The sequence below is a fragment of the Gopherus flavomarginatus genome, chromosome 8, assembly GCF_025201925.1.
Source record: "Gopherus flavomarginatus isolate rGopFla2 chromosome 8, rGopFla2.mat.asm, whole genome shotgun sequence".
NCBI classification, from domain to species: domain Eukaryota; kingdom Metazoa; phylum Chordata; order Testudines; family Testudinidae; genus Gopherus; species Gopherus flavomarginatus.
The window spans coordinates 4848155-4861413 of NC_066624.1; the positions used below are offsets into that span (position 1 = coordinate 4848155).

The 13259-nt window shown below is 39.7% G+C and overlaps 1 protein-coding gene across 3 annotated transcripts in view; it reads left to right on the forward strand.

Annotated features, from left to right (window-relative positions):
* PHF6 (PHD finger protein 6) overlaps window positions 1-13259 on the forward strand; it is a 38876-nt gene that overhangs the window by 11907 nt on the left and 13710 nt on the right. The window lies entirely within an intron of this gene.

The window sequence follows — 13259 nt, forward strand, 5'->3', positions numbered from 1 at the left end:
TAAGGGGTTGTGGTCAGATTACCCTTTGAAATGCTCCCTTTGACTATTTGACCGATGAATTGATTAACACAAGCAGTTGTATGAAAGCACTCATGCAACCGTTTCATAACTGAGGGGAGACTTTTGGAATGGATGAGGCAGTTGGACAATACATTAAAAATAGCTTTAATATGTTGTATGGTCTTTTGACATTCAAAACCGTTACTCAATTTTGTGTGGTGGTAGTTTTTGCCATTTTTCTATTGAATTTGAATTTGGGTAAGTAGAAATTAGTTTACCTTTGTATCATTCTAAATTGAAATGTAACCTCAAATTGAAACAATGGAGAAATTCATTACTGTGTCGTTTAGTGGTGTTTTTAAATTGCTTGTAAATTGTCATTTGTTTCTGCCAAATGCTTTTTATTTAGCATATATATTGTGCCATTCATATTAAATTATATTAATATTAGAGATTTAATTTAATCTCCCCCCGCAGTCTTTTTGCACAATGTAAATCAGAAATTCCAGGGTAAAACTGGATTTTTGTTATCCAGTCATACCTAAATATCGTAGTGCACTCTGCATGTAACATGCACTGCACACTATGACTTCTGTAACTAACAAGGCTGTATTTAAGGAGACTGGAAAAACAGCATAGAATTTGTATTAATAGTTAATGGATTTAAAATAGACTAGACCTAGTTACTTTATTGTAGTTTGGTGTCTTAATTTCTGTTTGGGGTTTTTTATAAACAGTATTGTATTATGGAAAGATTTTTGGAGTGAAGGACTAGACTAGTCTCTCATGTAAATAGTTATTTTAGACAGAGACACAATGTACATATACGCACTGTTGGCTCATAGCTATTGCCATCTATTGAAAAACCTACCTGTGATCCTAGTCCTGCAAGTTGTTCCATGGGAATGGACCTCTGCTGCTTTGTGGAGCTCCTTGCAGGGCCATGGTCTATGCTAGTATTTGAGAGTCTGCAAGAGCTGTTTCTGCTTATTCTAAAATGTCACTCTTTACTGTGAGGAGCTCTGTATTTTCATATGGATATTTGTATTGGAAAGGACATGAAAAAATTACTGCTGAAGAGCAAGAGCTGTTTTTTCAGATAATTGCAGTTTTTTTAAAAACACACAAGCAGTGTTTTCTATAACAGTTTTGGTTTTTAAAATAGGTTTAAGTCTATCTGAGTTGTTGAAGACAAAAAATCTGATTATATCTTGTTTGGATTTTAATTTTTCGGTCCATTGAATCGAAATGGAGGATTTGGGTCAATAGTATGTTGCCATAGTGTGTGTGATCTTTTTAGTGAGGGTCCCAAGTTTGAAAATCTGACTTTGTCACTTTGTTCTCAGGCTTCTGGGGACTGAGTATGCTATACTGACAGAACAGTGCTGTTGTTCATAGTTTGTATTTTGGTAGTGCCTACCAGGCCAGGGGCCTGTTTTCCTAGGCCATGTACAAATATAACAAAACAAGCACATTTAGTCTCTGGCGAGGAAACACCTTACCCAAATGTTGCTGCTACAGAATGATGTATGCTGCTAGATACTTGTATCCTGAGAGATAGTTGCTATGTCTTCAAAAGAATGTGATATCAGGTGGTCCTCAGCACTCTGAGAAGGGGCTTAAAGGATCTCCTGTGTTATTTACTATTTAAGTGCTGACATTGTGCTCAAGACTGGAACGGGCACATAGGGAGTCTGTCACAAAAACATGGCACAATGAGAAGTCCAGAAGAGTTTTTCTTACATATTTTGTTGGCTTATTTTTTGTGGCCAGCATGGAAAAAGTGAGTGTCAAGTAGGGAGTTGAATGTGTAGAGGGAAACTAGGGCTTGGCACACTAGAAAAGACAAGTAGAGAAGAGTAAACAAATTGGACTGAATAATCAAATGCTGTTATAATAACTTTTTTGTCATATATTTTGTTTCCATGAATTTCACACTTGGGGTTGTTTGCATACCAGAACAGTTAATGCTGTTAATCTGTGGTCATGTGCCTCACAGCTTCTGTGTGGGGTACTGGGATCGAAAGTCAGATGCGAAGGAAGGATATGAACCCTGCCCCTTGGTGGCTGGGTTTTTGTGGGAGAGGGGTTTGATCAGTGTAGAGCAGTTCTGGTTGTGTGTCCTAATTGCAGTAGTTCTGTTGTTTTTATTTTAGCTCTTTTGGAAGCAGCTGTTGGAATAGAATATTTTTAATAGAATAGTTTCTCATTTGGGTCATGTCAGGTTTAGACAGTCAAGAATCATTGGGACTTAAATTCTGTGGACAGTGCTGCCCCAAAATATCTATTAAGACCAGCAATTATTCTTCCTACCTTATCTAGAAAATGGTTGTTCTCTTTGGAGTTCTTGCTAAAGCCTGAGAGGTATGTATTGTTGTGTCTGTTAGCAATTCCAGATTGGTGGGCCAATAGCTGTTAGAGGCTAATATGTTACTGCATACCAAGCCCTTCTCCCGTCTGGAGGAATGGTATGCCATCCAGTACCTGCTGGGGGAAACTTTCAGTGTGGTGCACAGAGATTTGGCTAAATTACTTACTTTAACATGAATTAAAGTTGAACAGCTAAAAACCTGTTTACCCTAATGAACATTTACTCTTTGATGTCCAAATCTCTCATGAAGCCCAAGTGGGGCAAGAATTCATTATGCTGAATGCTTCCCTACTCCCCAGGCCCAATTCATGAGTTAATGCAAGATCTTATTCATTTAATGTCTGGAAGGAGATGCTGAAGTTACTCCTGAGGGCATTCTGCACCAAAAATTAAAAATTATGTACACAATACTTTAAAATTCTGCAAATTTTATTTGTCAAATGTGGAAGTTCCAGCATGGCATTGGGGAGCACAGGCCACTGGCTGCACAGAGGTGATAGATCACTGTGCAGCCTCCTTCTCCCGAGACATGGACTCAGCGGTGAGGCTACACCCAACCCTCACACAGTGCAAGGACTGGGCCTGCCCCAGAACATCCCAGGACCCTACCCCTCCATGTCAGGTGCCGCAGGTGTGGGCATGCAGGCTAAGCAAAGCAGGATCCAAGTGTGGAGGAGTTTAGTATGGGAGGATCCAGGTGTGCGTTGAGAGGGTTTTGTGTGGGGCAATCTGGGTGCGAGTGACTCAGTGGGGGATCTTGGTGCAGGGGAAATCTGGATGCACAGGGGCTCGTTGGCGGGTTTTGGGTACAACAGTAATGGTACTCTGTAGGGAGGTCCAGAGGAAAGTCGGGGGGGGGGGCTCTGGGTGTGGGGAGGATAGAGCTCGGCAGGGGGGTCTGGGTGTGGTGGTCTCAGTAGGGGGTCCAGATGCAGGGGAGTGGGGATGCAGGTGCGGGTGGCTCATCAGGGTTGTCCAGGTGCAAGAGTAGTCGAGCTTATGGATGGGGTGCTGGGTGATGAGGCTCCATGGGAAGGTCTGGATGCACGGGGGTTGGGCAGATGGGGGAGCAGTTCCCTGTACAGGGATCCCTCCCCTGGCAGCTGAGGAGCGATGGTGTGTGCGCATGGGGGGAGTTTGCAGAGCTTTCTGCAGTTTGGAGAGAAATCTGGGGTGGGTCTAACCTAGCCCTGGATGTCATGCAGGGGAAGAGGATGTCCTGTCCTGCGCAGCTCAGCCAGGAGTAGCTGCTGAGTACAGGGTAGGCACCACCAGCTGGGTTTTCCCTAGTCCCACCTTCTGCCCCACAGTGATTTACTTCTCTGCTGGCTCCTCTGGGCACCCGAAACATACTGCTAGGGAGGGTTGCATGACTGCTTTTGTGGCTTCTCTTTGCTTCCCCATCAGAAAGTCACTTTTCTGCAGGGAAGCAAAGAAATCTGTGGGGGACATAAATTCTGTACATGAGTAGTGGTGCAGAATTCCCCCAGGAGTATGAAGTGTCTTCTGTTTGTTTTTGAATTTAATAAATTTAGCTTGGTGGCACAAAAAGCCATACTTAGTCATTCTCTAAAATTGTTGATCTCCTTTAATATTTCTTTAATGTCCAGCATTCGCATGACATCAGAGTTATATGTGATGAATCTATTTCTTCTCTTAAGTCAGATGCAGAAGTAATCGCAATAAAATCCAAATGGTACACCAGACAGATGCATGCCTCTACATAGTAGCTTTAATCTAACAACTCAAGGGTTAACTAGTTGTTACTGCATAGGCATAGAGACCAAGCTGGAATCTTATATGCAGTATTCCTGCTAACTAGAAGAGCATGTCAATTAAAGTAGTTTGGAGGCTGCTGTTCAGAAGAGCAGATTGAGAGCTATTTGAAGTGCACTGTCCTCTAAGCTGTCTAGATTTTTGTTTTAATTTCTCTCACTGCTTAGAAATCTTTTATCTAGAAAATGAAATAAAATCCAACTCCAAATTAAGCATTTTATTTGGGAAACCCAGTGGGCTCTTTGATTTTTTTTTTTTTTTCAACACCCAACATCATGTGGGAGTTGCTATCATTGTTCTGTTTGGCTTGTAAATGATATCATAGCATTTCATTAGTTGAATTGTTATGCAACTTGGCACAATTGTACTTATGTTTTGAAGTTTGGGACTGAAGTTGACCCATACTTATTTCCTTCATTAGTTGCAATTTTGGTCAGTCATTTTGATTGTTTCTATGGTGTGGTTCAAAAATAATTTTTCTTTACCTTACATTTGAGGATCTCCAAGTGAACTGGGGAAACTAAGGGACATAGAATTGATGATGTGGTGAAGGTCACTCAGTAAGCCAGTGTCAATGCCAGGAATAGAACCAAGATTGTCAGTTGTATGCTTTACTCTCAGGGCAATTACAGGTCCTTCAAATGTTAAACTTTTTTCATTCTTAGATTAACAGAATTTTTGTCGATACTCTACTTCATATTGGATAATCAGTCTTAGCTTTTTGCAAGTTTGTCCCTTGTCTGATTTTTTTTTTTTTTTTTTTTTGCCATTGGGGTAGAATCCTTGACAGCCTACTTCTAGAACCAGTTAATACTTTCAGGGCATTAGTGGAGGTGTCCACTTTTTGTATGCTACTGGTATTCTAATTTATGCAACCAGCCCACAGATATCACTTTCTCTTCTTGCAGAGAAGTACCTGGTCATGTCCCAGGTTTATGCAATACTTAGCTGAGGTGCTAAAGTAAAGCTTACTGAATATCAGTACATATTTAAGTACCTGGTTGTGAATATCCTCAAGAATAAGAAAAGAACTTTCAGTAATTTAACTCTTCTTTCGGAATCTAGACAAGAGCTTTCTCAGAGGAATTCCTTGCCAATAGCCTTAATTGCTAGTATTACTATAAAGATGGTAAATTTCCCTCTTCATTCCAGAGTATGGACCAGATATTAAAAAGTGCTCAGCATCCCACTTAGAACAGTAGCTGCTGTATGATGAGCTCTTCTGAAGATCTGGCCCTATAGCTTTGATACGTTATTGAGTTATGATTTTAAACATACTTGTTTGTTAGAAGTAATTGATGGCCAAAAACTAACTCTATCCTTCAGTTCCCCGAATGGGGTTGTCTTAGTCCTTCCAAACTGTCCTTACTTAACTGATGACGAATATTTCAAGAAAGGAACACTTGCATCTCATTCCTTTTACATCTGCTACATACTAATCAAATGGAGAATAATAAGAGCCCATATGACTGTACACTTTGTTAATGTTTGGAACAGATGCTTGGAAGCTGTGAGGTCAGAAAATGAAGTGTCCATAATTACCACAGTTGCTGCACCCAAAGCTCTCAGGGATTTAAAGGGAATGGTCTTTCCACAAATGGAAATCTAAAGATTCCCTTAGTCGTCGTGCTTTTTATTTCTTTACAAACTTCATATTTGATCTAATCTCACGTAATTCATGGAATTGAGTGAGGACAACATTTCTCTAGCAAACCCATTCAGAAATAGCACATTCTGTACCAAAGCAATCATTTTATTCCATGCTCTGCATAAACCAGATGACAACAGGAGAAACATCGAAGACATATTGGGATCAGATTTAGACAATGTTCTAATTCATCTGGGATGAGATTTGCGTTTTAGTCAAGAGTATTTCTTGACACAGGCTCATTTTCTTTATTGTCAGGCACACACTACGCGTTTCACACTGTATAGTTGCCTCACTAGGCAAACACTTCTCTAGTCACATGTAAAAACCACAGTGGCATCCTAACTCACAAGGTCTGGTCCTCTTGTCTTTCCATTCCTACTGCAGAGAGGTTGCATAGTCTTTCTGCGGAAGACAGATTAGGCCCAACTAACCAGAGCCACCTTATTTTGTATCTTCTGGAGACTATTCCTCTAAATATGCGCCCAAAATGTCTACATGTTCTTATGTCAAAAAGCAGTTACTCCATCCTAGAAGTCTGAACAAACATCCTCATAGCAACTGTTTCAATACTCTGATTTGCAAAGACTTCTCTCTATGGAAAAAGTCCACTTGATAACTAGCGGAAAAGAAGTGTCTTTTACCTTGATATTGGAACAGTGCATTGTGTTTATTGAAGATTTATGTAATTCTTCAGTGTGAATCTGTGACACTTTTTATACTGCACTCATCACTGTAGTAGCTGAGTGCCTTCAAGCAGTGCATTAAGTAATGAGACTACATATATCACATGCTATTTGTACTCTCATCCTTTCCTGAGAGGGACAAGAGTGTGCAGTAGTGACTTGTTTTAGTAGGGGCTTTTAAACTTATTTTTAAAAAATACCTGTTGTGTGTTTGTTAGGGAAGGCAAGATCAAATAAATGTGCATTGCATTTGGATTGGGAAATAGGGAGATTTGTGATTATCCTTAGTTTGTGGGAGAGTTCATTCCAAAGTCTCCAAACAGTCCTGATGAAGGATCTATCTCTCTCACAGATAAGGTTTGCTCTTACTGTGTTAAACTACTAAAAAAAAAAAAAGCATAATTTTTCTTTTGCGTAGTAAAGTTTCAAAGATGTATTAAGTCAATGTTCAATTGTAAACTTTTGGCAGAACAGTCGTAATGTTTTGTTCAGAGTTACGAAAAACCTGCATTCCCAAAAGCAGCAAAGAGTCCTGTGGCACCTTATAGACTAACAGACGTTTTGGAGCATGAGCTTTCGTGGGTGAATACCCACTTCGTCAGATGCATGTAGGGGAAATTTCCAGGGGCAGGTATATATATGCAGGCAAGCTAGAGATAATGAGGTAGTTCAATCAGGGAGGATGAGGCCCTGTTCTAGCAGTTGAGGTGTGAAAACCAAGGGAGGAGAAACTGGTTCTGTAATTGGCAAGCCATTCACAGTCTTTGTTTAATCCTGAGCTGATGGTGTCAAATTTGCAGATGAACTGAAGCTCAGCAGTTTCTCTTTGAAGTCTGGTCCTGAAGTTTTTTTGCTGCAGGATGGCCACCTTAAGGTCTGCTATAGTGTGGCCAGGGAGGTTGAAGTGTTCTCCTACAGGTTTTTGTATATTGCCATTCCTAATATCTGATTTGTATCCATTTATCCTTTTCCGTAGTGACTGTCCAGTTTGGCCGATGTACGGCATTGCTGGCACTTTCACAGGCCTTGGGTGGCAGGCCAGTCCTCGCCCACAGGCAACCTGCCAACCTGAAACATATTCTCACCAGTAACTGCACACCGCACCATAGTAACTCTAGCTCAGGAACCAATCCATGCAACAAACCTCGATGCCAAATCTGCCCACATATCTGCGCGAGTGACACCATCACAGGACTTAACCAGATCAGCCACACCATCACCGGTTCATTCACCTGCACGTCCACCAATGTAATATACGCCATCATATGCTAGCAATGCCCCTCGTATTCACCCACAAAAGCTCATGCTCCAAAACGTCTGTTAGTCTATAACGTGCCACAGGACTCTTTGCTGCTTTTACAGATCCAGACTAACACGGCTACCCCTCTGATATTTGACTCCATTCCCAAGGCGTTCGTAACTCTGAGATTCTTTTGTATCTTGAGCCCAGGCCATGGAACAATTTGAAGATAAGGATCAATACCTTGAACTTGATTCCGAATTCTATCCAGAGCCAGTTTAGAGAGTAGGATGTGTTCATAGTAGCCTGTGTTTTTGAGGAGACTGTGCTGGAGTGTTTTATAGTAGTTGGAAGTTCCAAAGTGCTGAAGGTTTCATGCCCAGGTATGTCACATTGCTGTAGTCCAGCTGAAAGATGATGAAGGCATGAATAACTGAAGCCAGCTCTTCTTCTGCCATGATGGGGTGGAGTCTTGTAGCCAACTGGAGATGATGGAAACCATTGCTCACAAATGTTGCAGTGTGAGAGCTCAGGAACAGTGAGAAATCCAATAGTACTCCTAGACTATAGACTGAAATGACCATTTGTGGATGTGAGCCTTCAACCAAGGAGACTGTACTGTGCCTGCAAACTCCTCTAAATACATCCCTCCTCCCTCTGGCATCACCTCTATTTTGCTCAAGTTCAACTTCAGCTAGGTATACTTCATCCATGACCTGATCTCACGCAAGCATTGGGCCATCATGTTGGTAGTGATCTGGTTATATGTGATGAAGGATAGGCATAGCTGTGTGCCATCTGCATAGTGCTGGCACTCGAGTCTGTGGTGAGTGACTAGTCGTTGTATGTAGCTATTGGAAAGGACCAGAAAGAGAACTGATCCTTGTGGAAGTCCACAAGTGAGGGGCCTACTGGTGGAGATGCAGGGCATCATTACTTGTTGGGAGTGTCCTTTCAGGAAGGACTCAAATAATTTTAACACATTACCCTAGTCTCCTGCCACCTCTCTCAGGTGAGACAGCAGTATCTCATGGTCAGCCGTGTCAGACTTTACAAAAGCATCTTTAAATTATATGCAGAAAGAATCTCAAACACTTCCTAATATAAATGCTGTTCAGACTATAAATTCTTTTGGTCAAGGTCCATGTCATTACTGTTTTCTATGTGGAATCTAGTATACTTGAAAATATAAAATAATAATTGGACTTACAGGTGTGGAATTTTAAGCCTTTTCCCCTGAAAATCTCTACGCTTTAGAATCATATTGATAGTTTCCTCTGATCTGGTCTTTCTCTACTATCAAAAAGATTTCCTGAAAATAAGCAGTTGAACATTTTCATCTGTAATTTCACATCACTTATAGATGTAATTTACTGCTACCTGGTGATTTGTCCATGTATTCAAATACTTACTTTCCACTACATTTATGTCAGTCTCTCCTAATTTATCCTTACTAGTATCTGTGGGTGCAGTCTCATTCTCATTATCAAATACAGATGCAAAGAAACTGTTTAGTATGTCTGCCATTTCTTTTCCAGTAAAAATAATTACATTGTCACCTTGTGTTTTTTATTTTTCAGTCCTCTGATATTTTAAAGAATATTTAACATTATTATCCTTATACTTTTTTGTTCTTAATTTAAACCCCTTTTATTTTGTAAAACTTAATACTGACTTGCTCTGACTTCTAGAAATCCTTCTTTACTTGTAATGCACTTTAACAATTTTAAACCAGAATGTATATACTCTGTGTAGATTTAATAGAAGTAAGCACACTGAGACATCTCCACAATATCTAAACTTGAATCACGTATCTACAATACCCCTTTCTAAAAACTACCAATCAGGTTTGCTTAGTACCATCCTTATTTTATCATCTTGAGTCTCTTTTCCTCCTGTGTAACAGCTCTGCTGTGCTATGTATTGCAGTCTAGAGACCCCTTTGGTAGTTAGATATAGCAGCGTTAGCCTCCACTTTATATGTCCTCTTTTTATTAGTTTGTCACCATCTTAAAATTACTTTAATATAGTTATTTGTGTTACTTTGCTTTAACACTGGGTTTTAAAGAAGGAGAGGAAATCCCCAACATAGTTAAAAATCACACAATAAAGAATAAACTAGTGGATCTCAACCTCTTCAGTATCATGACTCCACATTACAACAGGAAAAAGTTTCAGGACCCAGTTTCCTTCTACCCATAAAAAAAGGGATACTCCCTCAACCCCTTAAGAATTGGGACTTCCAGGCTGACAACTCCTGGAGTCAATTGTTATATAAATCCGCTTTTTATACTGCTTGGTACTGATAGTGGAATTCTAAGCTACAAATATGGGACTCTCTCACTCCTGGATTTTGTCACAGCTGATCTGAAGTTAGTATGTTGATTAAAACATTTTTAAGTGCATCTGAAAATGCAGAATGTCTTCTCTGGAATACGTTATTCTGAGAGCGCACACTGGATCAGGCGTGTAAGACGCCCTTCTTCAGATACAGCAATTTAGGTACTTTTGAGGGCAGCTTATCTGACATAAGAATTTGTTATGAAAGGCTAATGGGGCAGGGAGGGGGGGCAGTTGAAGAGCATCTAGGGAACCTTAGGGGATTTCACAATATGGGTGGGGCCCATGATAACACTTCATATGGTCAGGGAGGTGTTGAACAACTTTTTGTGTTTCCCTTAGTTCAAGCTGACATGAGAAGTTGGAAACACCCAACCATCAGATGCCAGGGAAACAGGGTAAGCTTGGCAGTGGGCTTGAGGGGAGGGATAGGGCACAAACCAAATTGTCTATTAAATAGCAAAGACTATCCAAGGCGCTGTTGTGTTAAACCTGGTTACAGGTTTTTATTTTCTGTACTGTTAAACTAGTTCACAGTGCTGTTAATAAGAGAAGAACTAATTTTCCAAGGAATCAGTCCTGAAACTAGATGTGCTAGCACAAGAGTCCCTTCGAAATCAGTCCCCAGGTTCACACTATGTGTAGGATTGGGACTTAAATCTCTCTTGGATGTTTTTTATTTACTTAGATCAACCTTCAGGAAAGGGACACACAGTGTGTGGATTTCAGTGAATTCTGAACTTTGTTGGAGATACTGGTTTTGGGGCAGAAAGGGCTGTTCTTTGAAGAAAGCTGAGGATTCCTCTGGTATATTAATAATAAAATCATTTTTTTAAATGTATGGTCTTTTTACTGTTTAAATCTTTAGTATTAAAACAACTATTACAAGAGAGCAAAAACTACAAAATAAGTATTTCAGAAAGGATTCTGTCATGAGCCTGTGAGTTATTTATAAATAAGTTGGTTTTCATCATGTATGTTCATTTTCTTCTAATTACTGATAGTCCTGTTTTCAGCATTGACAGTAGTGAGCAGAGCAGTGTCACAAGTGTTTGTTAATTATTGGGGCCAGAGGATGGACTTAGAGGTAGAAAAAATTGTGGCTTACAAGCAACTATTGAGGTTAGTCAAGACTGAAAAAATATTGAGGGACTCTGGTAAAACTTAACAGAGCTAGGTGAATGGACAGCATTATGGTGGGTGAAATCCAGTGTAGACAAATGCACGTTGGAAGGAACAGTTTGAACTTTTCAAACACTGATACTATTAAAGGGACACCAATTTACATATCTGTCTGAATTTTTTTACCTACTGTTACAAGAAACACCTATGATTACTATAAATGAAAGATTTAAGGCTAGGATTTGAAAGACTTTAGTATTTTAGCGGAGGACCCAGAATTACATGCATATGAGGAAGGACATGATAAAACAGGGTTCTACTCTTTAGAAGTGTTTCTCAGAAGTATAGGACTCAGTTTGTCACACCCAATGTGGAGAGTGATGTTTCCTTTGGGTTTCACCACTGCATAACCATATTGATTGTGGCTATTTAACAGTTAATCTGAAATGCAAAATAAACTAGGCTAATATGGCAGTCATCTTTTGTGGCTCTCAAACTGTTCTTTAACAATGAAATTGTTAATTGTGTTTCACTGCACAATCGAGGTCCTGAGATAGATAGATATAATATACACACTAAAGAAAATGTGCTGCTCTGTTGCCCTTCTGTATCTTAAACTATGGAATGTGGCATATATTCTTGCTAAAGAGTAGTTTGTAGCGTTGTAGCTGTGGTGTTCCTAGAATATGATGCATACAAGGTGTGGTTGAGGTAATATCTTTATTGAACCAGCTTCTGTTGGTGAAAGAGACAAGCTTTCAACAAACTTCTTCTTTGTAGCTTGAAATTTTCTCTTTCACCAACAGAGGTTGGTTCAATAAAACATATTACCTGCTAAAAAGTAGGTCCTATTGAGCTAGGTTGACTCATTAAGTTTACGTAGAGGTTTGAGAAAAATGTGTATTGTTGATAAACCTGGCAAATCTAATTCAAATTGATTTACAGAAACTTGTGAGAATTACATAGCTTCTCAAATTTTAGCCTCTTTCAGAACATATAACAGAAAAATGCTTTTTAGGCATTATATTTGAGCTTGTATTTAACCTGTGGTGGGAGCATGTGGATTAGTCTTTTCTCCTGAATTAAGAGAAGTGCAAGTGTCTAATTCTGTTGGAGACTGGCAACAGCTACAGTAGGAAGGGTAAGATAGGAATGGCTTATATGTTAAGTCTCAGGCCAATGGCTTTGTCATCTATGCTAGATGATGATAGCAGTGGGGTATATCCAACGGTTAGGAATTGATCTTTGTAAGCCTTGGTTAAGTACACTAGGTTAAACATCAGGGTAGAATAACATGCAACTAGGTTTCGTCATATCCTAGAACTGGGAAAAAAAACAAAAATGGTGTAAATTGGAATCTTCTGATTTGTGGTACAGTGTTCAGTCCTGAAACAGGAATATCCTGCTTAGATATTGCGGCTAGGGTACCCTGGTGATAGGTGTCCTCGTAATGCCTAAATAAAAAGAAACACTACATTTGTCACTATTGTAAACAGTGGGAGAGCAGACCTTCTGACTTTGGACTCCATTCCACTTCGGGGTTCATCTACATCTTTGGTTTTTGGATTGTGAAGCGTAGCTTGTCTAGCAATGTGTACAGCGCATGATTCCACAGAAAAATCCAGCTGTAGAATCTGCATTTTGGTCTAGAAATGGCTGACTGTCAGGAAAGTTCTTAGCAACTGAGCATAAGAACTGGCTGTTTAATACTAAATGCAAGTCAGTTGGGCAACAAAGTAAACAAGCCTGAAAGGCTTGCCCTAGGTCTGTGTTAACTACACATTTTGAATAATCAGAGGGCTGTTCAGTGTTTGATTACAGCTGGCTGAAGCAATTAAACATTTAGCCTGATGTTTTCCAAGGAGCCAAAGGAAGTTGGATGGTTAACTCCGTTAGGCCCCTTCGAAGAACCTAGGCCTTAATATCTGATAACACATGATTTTTAAAAGTTTTAGTACTTTATCATTTTAAGGGAATCTTTACCTGTAAGTTCTTCTGATAAAGTAGTTATAAGATAGTTGAGTTTCTGAGAACAGACAGTACCTGTATGTCAAGAGAGGAGGATCAAAAAATGTA